Below are 12,205 nucleotides of genomic sequence, written 5' to 3'. Positions count from 1 at the left end.
GGAAGGATGCAGGACAAGGTGCACTAGTGTTGGAGGTTGTTCCGCCACCACGCCTCCAAAATGCCACTACTAATGATTGCGACACACCTCTCTCCTCCTCCCCCTCCTCTTCTTCTTCCTCCATGGCCTCTTCCTGTGATTTGTCCTCGGAACCAGTAGCTCTGTAGGCGTTCAAGGGGCTACGCAAGTACGCAGGCCAAAAGATGCCATGCGGTGCTTGAGCTGGTGTGCTTGGGGGACAGGAGCCACACTGGGGCAGAGGTTCGGTCAGCTCTGCAGGGGCAGGTTCAGAGGTGGTTGATACCACGCCAAATTAAGGCAGGAATGGTGGTTTGCGACAATGGCACCAACCTCCTCTCTGCCCTCCGACAGGGACAAATGACCCATGTGCCCTGTTTGGCTCACATCCTTAACTTGGTGGTGCAGCGGTTCTAGGGCTGGTACCCGGGCTTACAGGATGTCCTGAGGCAGGCCAGGAAAGTCTGTGTGCATTTCTGCCGGTCATATAATGCCAGTGCTCGGCTGGCGGACCTCCAAAAGGAGTTTAACATGCCCAAGAACCGCCTAATCTGTGACATGCCCTCCAGGTGGAACTCAACGTTGGCCATGCTGCAGCGGCTGCACATGCAGCAGAGGGCCATCAATGAGTACCTGTGCGACTATGGCACCAGGACAGGGTCAGGGGAGCTTGTTTTTTTTCCCCACGCCAGTGGGCTATGATCAGGGATGCATGCACTGTCCTGTCACCATTTGAGGAGGCCACGAGGATGGTGAGCAGTGACAGTGCATGCATCAGTGACACTCTTCCTCTTGTCCACCTGTTGGAGCACACACTGCGTGGAATAATGGACAGGGCACTTGAGGCAGAACAGAGGGAGGAAGAGGAGGACTTCCTAACCTCTCAAGGCCCCTTAGGCTGGGAGGAGGTGGCTGCGGACCATGTCGTCCTTAGAGACCCAGAGGACTCCGGGCCTAATGCCTCAGCAAACCTACGGTGCATGGCCTCCCTGATCCTGCAAAGCCTGCGTAAGGATCCTCGTATTCGTGGTATCAAGGAGAAGGACCAATACTGGCTGGCAACCCTCCTTGATCCACGTTACAAGGGTAAGGTTGCAGACCTTATCTCGCAGAGGGAGCAGAGGATGAAACATCTTCAGGAGGCCTTGCAGAAAGGTCTGTGCAACGCTTTCCCAGAGACTGGGAGGTTACAAACTCCTGTTTCTGGACAACGTGTTGCTGAGGCTTCGGTCAGTCAAAGAAGGAGCGGTGGAGAAGGTGGCCGTCTGACCGATGCGTCCAGACGATTGTTTAGTCCGCAGCCTCAAGGTATGATCAGTTCCAGCAACCATCGCCAGCGTCTGTTTTACATGGTGCAGGAATACCTAGGGGCAAGATCTGACTTGGACACCTTTCCCAACGAAAATCCTCTGGGTTACTGGGTCTTGAGGATGGATCACTGGCCAGAGCTTGCACAGTATGCAATTGAGCTACTGGCCTGTCCTGCATCCAGCGTTCTTTCGGAACGCACATTCAGTGCTGCTGGAGGCTTTGTAACCCATCACAGGGTGCGTCTGTCCACCGACTCGGTCGATCGACTGACCTTCATAAAGATGAATCAGTCTTGGATCACCACCAGCTACCAAGCACCTGATGCTGATGTAACCGAATAATTTTTTTTAAAATCTCAGATCCCTTCAAAAATTGCCTATGCTGATGCTAAGTGACTATCCTGAGTAATTATCCTCTTCCTCTTCAATGATCACGCTGATAGCTTGTAAGAACATTTTTGGTTCTGGGCGCCGCCACCAGTGCCTAAGGCCCAATTTTTCAGCCCCTGTGTAACAGGGGCGTGTAATTACAATTTTTGATGCAATACTTTGCAGCAAGGCTTGTTCCTGCGTTCCAACTAGAGTTTCTGTGAGAAGTTGCAGTTTTGTGGCACCAGCAGCAGTGCCTAAGGCCCAATTTTTCAGCCCCTGTTTAACAGGGGCGTGTAATTACAATTTTTGATGCAATACTTTGCAGCAGGGCTCGTTCCTGCTTCCAACTAGAGTATCTGTGAGGGGTTGCAGTGTTGTGGCACCAGCACCAGTGCCTAAGGCCTAATTTCTCAGCCCCTGTTCAACAGGGGCGTGTAATTACAAGTTTTGATGCAATACTCTGCAGCAGGGCTCGTTCCTGTGTTCCAACTAGAGTATCTGTGAGGGGTTGCAGTGTTGTGGCACCAGCACCAGTGCCTAAGGCCCAATTTTTCAGCCCCTGTTCAACAGGGGCATGTAATTACAATTCTTGATCTAATATTTCACAGGAGGGCCCGTTTCTGCGCCCACCAAGAGCAAGTGAGGACTTACAGTGTTGTGGCACCAGCACCACCACCACCACCAAAGGCCCAATTTTTCAGCTCCTGTTAAACAGGGGCATGTAATTACAATTCTTGATCTAATATTTCACAGTAGGGCTGGTTTCTGCGCCCACCAAGAGCGAGTGAGTACTTACAGTGTTGTGGCACCAGCACCACCACCACCACCACCAAAGGCCCAATTTTTCAGCCCCTGTTAAACAAGGGCATGTAATTACAATTCTTGATCTAATATTTCACAGCAGGGCCCGTTTCTGCACCCACCAAGAGTGAGTGAGGACTTACAGTGTTGTGGCACCAGCACCACCACCACCACCAAAGGCCCAATTTTTCTGCCCCTGTTCAACAGGGGCATGTAATTACAATTCTTGATCTAATATTTCACAGCAGGGCCCTGTGAGGGCATACAGTTTTGTGGCCATAACAACACCTAAGGCCCACATTTCTGCTGAGTATAGAGGGCAGGCCTCTACTTTCAAACATCCAACTTACAAACGACTCCTAGGAAGGGAAATTCTCTCCTGTAAGAGTTAATATGGGAAAAACATTTCTTCTTTCCACTGATGCTTTATCACCAATCCTTGTTTCACAAAAAAACCCAAATTTTCAAAAAACATTTGTCATTGGGACAAAAAGTGAGGTTCAATCTTTTGAAGAGGAGCACAGACAGCAAAACAAATGTCACAGGGGTGATAACCCTTCCCAATGTTTTCCAAAAAGCTTAAAATAGATTTTTTTGCTGGAGCTAAACATGTTAAAAATGTACCCATTCAAAATTACAAACAGATTCTACTTAACAACAAACCTACAGTCCCTGTCTTGTTTGCACCGTCTGTATACTGCTTTTCAGAGTACAGAGCCTGTATACTGCTGTTTCCTTTTTTAATTTGGGTGCGGGGTTCCCCTTAATATCCATACAAGACCCAAAGGGCCTAGTAATGGACTGGGGGGTACCCATGCCATTTGTCTCACTGATTTTCATCCATATTGCCAGGACCCGACATTACATTAAAGCCGCAAGCAGTTTTAAATGACTTTTTTTCCTTTAAAATTTACATTTTGTGCAGGGACTGTTCTAAGCATGGGAAACACGTGCCACTTTACAGGCATACTATAGACACCCCCCAGGTACGATATTTAAAGGAATATTTCACTTTTTTTTTTTTTTAATTTAAGCATGATTAAAATCACTGCTCCTGAAAAAACGGCCGTTTTTAAAAGTTTTTTTTGCATTGATACATGTCCCCTGGGGCAGGACCTGGGTCCCCAAACCCTTTTTAGGACAATACCATGCAAATTAGTCTTTTAAATGAGCACTTTTGATTTCGAACGTTCGAGTCCCATAGATGTCAATAGGGTTCTAACATTCGTGCGAATTTTCGGTCCGTTCGCAGGTTCTGGTGCAAACCGAACCGGGGGGTGTTCGGCTCATCCCTACTCCTCATCCTCCTCCTCTTCTTCCTGTGTGATCGGCGGGCCTGCAGGAATACTAGTATCTGGATAAAGGGGGCCTTGAGAGGTAAGGAAGTCCTCCTCTGCCTCCCGCTGTTCTGCCTCAAGTGCCCTGTCCATTATTCCACGAAGCGTGTGCTCCAACAGGAAGACAAGAGAGACAGTATCACTGATGCATGCACTGTCACTGCTCACCATCCTCAAGGCCTCCTCAAACGGTGACTGGACAGTTCATGCATCCCTGGCGTGGCGAAAAAAATCCAAGCTCCCCTGACCCTGTCCTGGTGCCATACTCACACAGGTACTCATTGATGGCACTCTGCTGCGTGTGCAGCCGCTGCAGCATTGCCAACGTTGAGTTCCACCCGGTGGGCATGTCACAAATGAGGCGGTTCTTGGGCAGGTTGCATTCTCTTTGAATGTCAGCCAGCCGAGCACTGGCATTATATGACAGGCGGAAATGACCACAGACTTTCCTGGCCTGCCTCAGGAGATCCTGTAAGCCAGGGTACCTGCTCAAGAACCGCTGCTCCACCAAATTCAGGATGTGAGCCAAACAGGGAACATGGGTCAAGTGTCCCTGTCAGTGGGCGGAGAGGAGGTTGGTGCCATTGTCGCATATAACCATTCCTGGCTGAAGCTGGCGTGGCGTCAACCACCTCAGCCTTCCCCTGCAGAGCTGACAGAATCTCTGCCCCAGTGTGGCTCCTGTCCCCTAAGCAGACCAAATCAAGCACTGCATGGCATCTTTTTGCCTGAGTGCTTGCGTAGCCCCTTGAACGCCTATGGAGCACCGCTGGTTCAGAGGAGAAATCAGCACAGGAAGAGGCCATAGAGGAAGAAGAAGAGGAGGAGGTGGAGGAGAGAGCTGTGGCAAAATCAGCACTGGCATTCTGGAGGCGTGGTGGTTGAACAAGCTCCAACAATACTGAACCCTGTCCTGCATCCTTCCCAGCTGCCAGCAGAGTTACCCAGTGCACCATGAAAGAAAGATAACGTCCCTGACCATGCCTGCTGGACCATAAGTCAGCAGTAATATGCACCTTACTGCTGACCGCCCTGTCCAATGAGGCTAAGACATTGCCTTCCACATGCTGGTAGAGAGCCGGAATGGCCTTCCGTGAAAAGAAATGGCGTTTGGGAACCTGCCACTGAGGTACTGCACATTCCACAAATTCACGAAAGGGGCAGAGTCTACCAGCGGAAAAGGCAGCAGATGCAGTGCTAGCAATTTGGCCAAGCTAACATTCAGACGCTGAGCATGTGGATGGCTGGGACCGAATTTCTTTCCACGGTTTAGCAACTGGGGTATGGAAATTTGCCTGCTAAAATCCGATGTTGGTGTACCGCTAGCAGATTGGCCGCAAGTACTTGGAACACCTATTTCTATAACTTCATTCCTCTCAGTGCAGGTTTCTGAGAGGACTGGAGGTATAGTGGGGTTGGAGATCCCAGCTGATGAGGAGCAAGGAGAGGTCTGCCTTGTTCTTTGATGTTGGTCTTTTAAGTTCTGTTGCCAACGGACTGGGAGGTCGTCTTATGTCTGGTCAATGTGGTGCCCAAGCGGCTGCTGTTTTGGCCACGCTGGATACGCTTCAGACATATGTTGCAAACCGCAACGGTGCGATCTGTTGCACACGTGTCAAAAAAGGCCCACACCAAAGAACTTTTCAAAATATGTGGGGAGTCAGCAGCGCCCTGCACCTGCTTAGCTCTGCGGTGTGATGCAATAGGGTGTCTGCCCTTAAGCTGCCCCCTGGAGGGCATCCTGCCTCGTTGGAGATGTGCCTCCTCCTCCTCTCTTCTATCAGGCACCCAAGTAGAGTCAGTGACCTCATCATCCCCTCCCTCCTCGTCACTGGAGCAAACTTGGCAGTATGGTACAGCTGGGGGAACATGACTGCCAGTTTCTTAACCTTCTTGGGCACCCCCTCTCTCTAGGCTCACGTTACTCCCTTCCTCAACCTGGGTAACATCATCGGAGCCTTCAAAACGCTGCGCATCCTCCTGCAGCATGTACCCGACACTGTGGTTGAATAGTTCGGGGGACTCCTCCGTGCATGATGGTGGGGCTAGGAAAGGAGTGACTGTTGACATGGAGCCGATGGAATTGGCTGCTTTGGCAGCTGCATTGGCAGGCAAACTAATCTGAGCCTGGGTGACAGAGGATGAGGAGGATGAGGACAGCTTCGTTATCTAATCCACCAACTCTTCTGCATGTTGTGGCTCAATAACATGGCCAGCTGCATAAAAAAAAAGCAAGAGTGCCCCACAGCCACGTGCTGGGGATGCACCATGTCCACAACCAGCACTGTCGACTGTAGACACAGAGCCTGCTTGCCCTCTTTTAGTGGCCTGTGAGCGTCTGTCTCTCCTTGGTGGCCTTCCGGACATGCTTTAGCAAAACCACACAACACTGTATTGTGTACTGTGTACACCACCAGAAAAGTAGTAGCAAGTGCACTAGGGGTGCACGGTACAGTGTACACTAACATAGTTACATAGTTACATAGTTACATAGTTACATAGTAGGTGAGGTTGAAAAAAGACACACGTCCATCAAGTCCAACCTATGTGTGTGATTATGTGTCAGTATTACCTTACATATCCCTGTATGTTGCAGTCATTCAGGTGTTTATCTAATAGTTTCTTGAAGCTATCAATGCTCCCCGCTGAGACCACCGCCTGTGGAAGGGAATTCCACATCCTTACCGCTCTTACAGTAAAGAACCCTCTACGTAGTTTAAGGTTAAACCTCTTTTCTTCTAATTGTAATGAGTGGCCCCGAGTCTTATTAAACTCTCTTCTGCGAAAAAGTTTTATCCCTATTGTGGGGTCACCAGTACAGTATTTGTAAATTGAAATCATATCCCCTCTCAAGCGTCTCTTCTCCAGAGAGAATAAGTTCAACGCTCGCAACCTTTCCTCATAACTAAGATCCTCCAGACCCTTTATTAGCTTTGTTGCCCTTCTTTGTACTCGCTCCATTTCCAGTACATCCTTCCTGAGGACTGGTGCCCAGAACTGGACAGCATACTCCAGGTGCGGCCGGACCAGAGTCTTGTAGAGTGGGAGAATTATCATTTTATTTCTGGAGTTGATCCCCCTTTTAATACATGCCAATATTCTGTTTGCCTTATTAGCAGCAGCTTGGCATTGCATGCCATTGCTGAGCCTATCATCTACTAGGACCCCCAGGTCCTTTTCCATCCTAGATTCCCCCAGAGGTTCTCCCCCCAGTGTATAGATTGCATTCATATTTTTGCCACCCAAATGCATTATTTTACATTTTTCTACATTGAACCTCATTTGCCATGTAGTCGCCCACCCCATTAATTTGTTCAGGTCTTTTTGCAAGGTTTCCACATCCTGCGGAGAAGTTATTGCCCTACTTAGCTTAGTATCGTCTGCAAATACAGAGATTGAACTGTTTATCCCATCCTCCAGATCGTTTATAAACAAATTAAATAGGATTGGTCCCAGCACAGAACCCTGGGGAACCCCACTACCCACCCCTGACCATTCTGAGTACTCCCCATTTATCACCACCCTCTGAACACGCCCTTGTAGCCAGTTTTCAATCCAGGTACTCACCCTATGGTCCATGCCAACGGACCCTATTTTGTACAGTAAACGTTTATGGGGAACTGTGTCAAATGCTTTTGCAAAATCCAGATACACCACGTCTACGGGCCTTCCTTTATCTAGATGGCAACTCACCTCCTCATAGAAGGTTAATAGATTGGTTTGGCAAGAACGATTCTTCATGAATCCATGCTGATTACTGCTAATGATATCGTTCTTATTACTAAAATCTTGTATATAGTCCCTTATCATCCCCTCCAAGATTTTACATACTATTGATGTTAGGCTAACTGGTCTGTAATTCCCAGGGATGTTTTTTGGGCCCTTTTTAAACAGAAGTGTAATAACAACTATGGGTGTACTGTATTGTGTACACCACCAGAAAAGTAGTAGCAACTGCACTAGGGGTGCATGGTACTGTGTACACCAACAGAAGTTTAATAGCAATTATGGGTGCACTGTATGTATTGTGTACTGTGTACACCACCAGAAAAGTAGTAGCACTAGCAACTGCACTACGGGTGCACAGTACTGTGTACACCAACAGAAGTGTAATAACAACTATGGGTGTACTGTATGTATTGTGTACACCACCAGAAAAGTAGTAGCAACTGCATTAGGGGTGCACAATACTGTGTACACCAACAGAAGTGTAATAACAACTATGGGTGTACTGTATTGTGTATACCACCAGAAAAGTAGTAGCAACTGCACTAGGGGTGCACGGTACAGTAACAGAAGTGTAATAACAACTATGGGTGTACTGTATTGTGTACACCACCAGAAAAGTAGTAGCAACTGCACTAGGGGTGAACGGTATTGTGTACACCACCAGAAGTCTAATAGCAACTATAGGTGCACTGTATGTGTTGTGTACTGTGTACACCACAAGAAAAGTAGTAGCAACTGCACTAGGGGTGCACGGTACAGTGTACACTAACAGAAGTGTAATAACAACTATGGGTGCACTGTATTGTGTACACCACCAGAAAACTAGTAGCAACTACACTATGGATGCACGGTACTGTGTACACCAACAGAAGTGTAATAACAACTATGGGTGTACTGTGTATACTACCAGAAAAGTAGTAGCAACTGCACTATGGGTGCACAGTACTGTGTGCTGTGTACACCGCCTGAAGTATATTAGAAAAAATACACCAGGAACGGTCCGCAGTCAGATATAGCCAAACTGGATACAGTGTATATATATATATACATATATATATATATATATATATACAAGACTGTCTGTGTGTATATATATTAAATACACTGCAGCTAACTGAAAAGCCTAGTAAAAGAAGTATATAGAAAGGAAGTATATTAGAAAAAGTACACCAGGAACGGCTTGCAGTCAGATATAGCTAAACTGTATGCAGTGGATATATATATATATATATATATATATATATATATATATATATATATATATATATATACCATATTTATCAACGTTAAAATCAGGGGAAAATCGTGGGTGCGTGTTATACACCGATCCCTGCCGATCTCCGCTGTCTGTGGAGCGCCGCCGACATTGGCCGAGCCGAACTGTGTACTCGGCTCCACTCGCAGTCACGCCCAGTCCCGCCTCCTAGACTTTACGTCCCGCCATTGGACCGGTGTTGTGACCATCATAGGAGCCGGGCCAAGGGGCGGGACGGGGGCGTTACTGAGAGCGGAGCCGAGTAGCCAAGTACACTCGGCTCTGTCTATGCTGGCGGCGAGAGGAGCCGAAGATCTCGGCGGCGGGGGAGGCACTAAATTTAAAACCAAAACATGCTGCAGATGGACATTGCAAGGCTGCAGATGGACACTGCAAGGCTGCAGATGGACACTGCAAGGCTGCAGATGGACACTGCAAGGCTGCAGATGAACACTGCAAGGCTGCAGATGGACACTACAAGGCTGCGATGGACAGTGGAAGGCTGCAGATGGACACTGGGGAAGGCTGCAGGTGGACAGCGTGCAAGGCTGCATTGATGGGCAGACTGTCTGTATATGTATATATATATATATATATATATATATATATATATATATATATATATATTATTAAATACACTGCAGCTAACTGAATAACCTACCTGCCTGAAGTATATTAGAAAAAGTACACCAGTAACGGTCTGCAGTCAGATATAGCTAAACTGTATGCAGTGTGTGTATATATATATATATATATATATATATATATACACACACAAGACTGTCTGTATATATATATATATATATTAAATACACTGCAGCTAACTGAATAACCTGCCTGCCTGCTCAATCTAAATGAGACTCTCTCTCCGTCCACGCCAACAACACACTACATGGGGCCGACCTGCAGGCAACCTTATATAGTGTGGGGCGTGGACTTAGTCCCCCTGAGCCAAGATTGGCAAAAGGCACACCGCCTTTGGCCAGTTATGGCTCTCTTAGCTCTGGGCTCCCGCAGTGCATTATGGGCCATTACACGCCGCTCGAATTCGGCGCGAATGGCCCATAATGTTCGGTTTTCGATGAACGGGCGAACAGCCAATGTTTGAGTCGAGCTCATGTTCGACAGAAACAGAAAGCTCATCCCTAACCCACAGCATTGATCCTTAGAAATATACTGAGTGTTAAGCCTAGTATAAATGTGCCGAATGTCAGGCGACATCGGCCAAGTAAAACAAAATGGCTGACATTTGGCCCGTGTTTATAGCAGCCGGTCCGAAAACAAGCAGCCAACCGGCTTCTGATCAGCGCTCTCAGCCAATGACTGAGAGCGCTGACCGGAGTGTTCTGGTGGGGGGCCATCCCCTTGTCAGAACACAATGACTCAGCAGGGGAAATCGCTGTACTGATGTTGGATTGTTAGCACATGGGCCCTGGCCTGAGCTGTCAGTTTTCTTCATTCAACCCACTGGGTTCAACAAAAAAAAACTGATATTGTGCATTAGGCTTTAGGCCGCCATACACGGAGCAAATTTCTTTCCTGCAGGAAAGAAATTAGCTTGATTCCCCTATCAACACAGACAGTGTTCAAGCAAGAATCCCTCCTGCCTGTCCATTGTCTTCTCCCGGCGGGGGATGGGGGGTGTATGGCCTGCTTTAACAGCTCTTCTGATCTGTCCTAGAGTGACTTTGTTGGAATCCATTAGGCCATTGTCCCAACTGATTTTGCCAGCTGTCAGGTAACTAGTAGCCCCTTGTAGTAATGTCCCTGGAGTAAGAATTTGAGCAGAATTATCTATGCTGCAAAATGTTACTGATGAAGAAACTTGTGCTATTAGGCTGCTTGGCCTTTTTGGGAAGTCTTAAGGGGTACCTTTCCTGCAGAATGCGCTCATCAATGACTGGGACCAGGCGGGGACTGTAGCCATGTGAAAATTTTAACATTAAGGCAGTTCCCCGACTTAAAGATGAGCCTTTACTGTGTGCAGTAATTAAGTGCAGAGTTCCTCTGAAAAGTACTGTCACATGTCACTACAAACTTGTAAAAGATGTATGTTGCATTAGGAGGGACATGCTGAGCCTGCACCCACTCCACCAGTCCAGCGTATTTGTTACCTCCCAGTAACAGAATGGGGTCCCGCTGAGCACATAGCGTGGCCCTCATGCATGCTTGTTAACTCCTTCCATCCGGTACCTTGTGACCATGCCATGGATCTTCGTAACGTGGGTTTGAAATCCATTGCTACTAGATACCAATCACTCAGGAGTGAGCCAGATTACCAACCCCTCACTTCTGGGGGGACCCATCACCTTACCAGGTACCATGCCTAATGGCTCATTGCTTGCAGCATGTTCTTCCACTCAGTTACCCATGGCGACCACACTCTTCCTTTAGTCTTGCCGAATTGACCTTATTGTAGTGGTGTTAATTCATATCCCTCTGTGCTTACTGGCTCAAGTTCTTTTGATACGCCAGAACCCACATGCACCCCTTTGAGTAACTTCAGGCTCATAACTGTTAATGTAACTCTTACTGAAGAAGTGTGGCAGAACAGTTCAATATGAACAATGTCTTACCTCTAACCCTAACTGTAGTAATGTGGTGGCCCAGGCATACCTTGGTGAGAGTCCAATATGGCATTGTCCATAGCTGGATATCTTCCCGGAAACTCTGGTGCCTTCAGCTTCTGCAAGGCGCAGTAGTCCCGCAGCGCAACGACTCCACTCACAGGTACTACTGGAGAGCCACTGGAACTCTCAGACCTCAGCCTTCCCCCTAGGTGGGCTGGCTAGGACCAAAAGCTCAGGAACTGAGATTGTAACATTTAACACTTTCCTCCCCTGGCCTAAGTCAGCTGCTAACTCACTGTAACTAAACACAGTTCAACCTGCTTACACATGGAATGAAGTTTGGCCAGTCCCTGCTGAACAGGCCAAATTTCAATCCATCTGTGGCCAGCTTTGGAATAGAAGCATTGAATCTACCACTGCTGACTTTTTTCAAAGGTAATTTAGGGACTGTCATCCTGTTTTTTAGTAAATTTTTTTTTTTTTTTTAACGTTCAACCCAGCAGGGCTGACAGCTCAGGAGGAGCTGCTTTACTAACTATGCAATGTTAGCAAAGTGATCTTCCCCGCTGAGCTATTGTGTTCTAGCAGGGGGACCCCCCCCCCCCCCCGCCAGAACATTCCGGTCAGCACTCTCAGCAATTGGCTGAGAGAATTGATAGGCAGCCGATAGGCAGACTTTTTTCAGTCATGCCCTTTCGACAGAAGCCAGCCCGTCTCCAGTACACATGAGCCCAATGTTGACTGGTTTCTGTTCTACCCGCTGATGCCGCCCGACATTCGGCCTGTGTGTACTAGGCTAAAAAGTGACTCTAC

General features: G+C 47.8%; 1 protein-coding gene across 1 annotated transcript in view; it reads left to right on the top strand.

Moving 5' to 3' along the window:
• The window catches only part of LOC141105740 (pancreatic lipase-related protein 2-like), a 95,966-nt gene that overhangs the window by 31,680 nt on the left and 52,081 nt on the right, over nucleotides 1–12,205 (top strand). The window lies entirely within an intron of this gene.

The sequence above is a fragment of the Aquarana catesbeiana genome, linkage group LG08, assembly GCF_042186555.1.
Source record: "Aquarana catesbeiana isolate 2022-GZ linkage group LG08, ASM4218655v1, whole genome shotgun sequence".
Taxonomy (NCBI): Eukaryota; Metazoa; Chordata; class Amphibia; order Anura; family Ranidae; genus Aquarana; species Aquarana catesbeiana.
The sequence above is the reverse complement of the archived record's forward strand: the minus strand, read 5'-3'. Positions and strand labels throughout refer to the sequence as shown.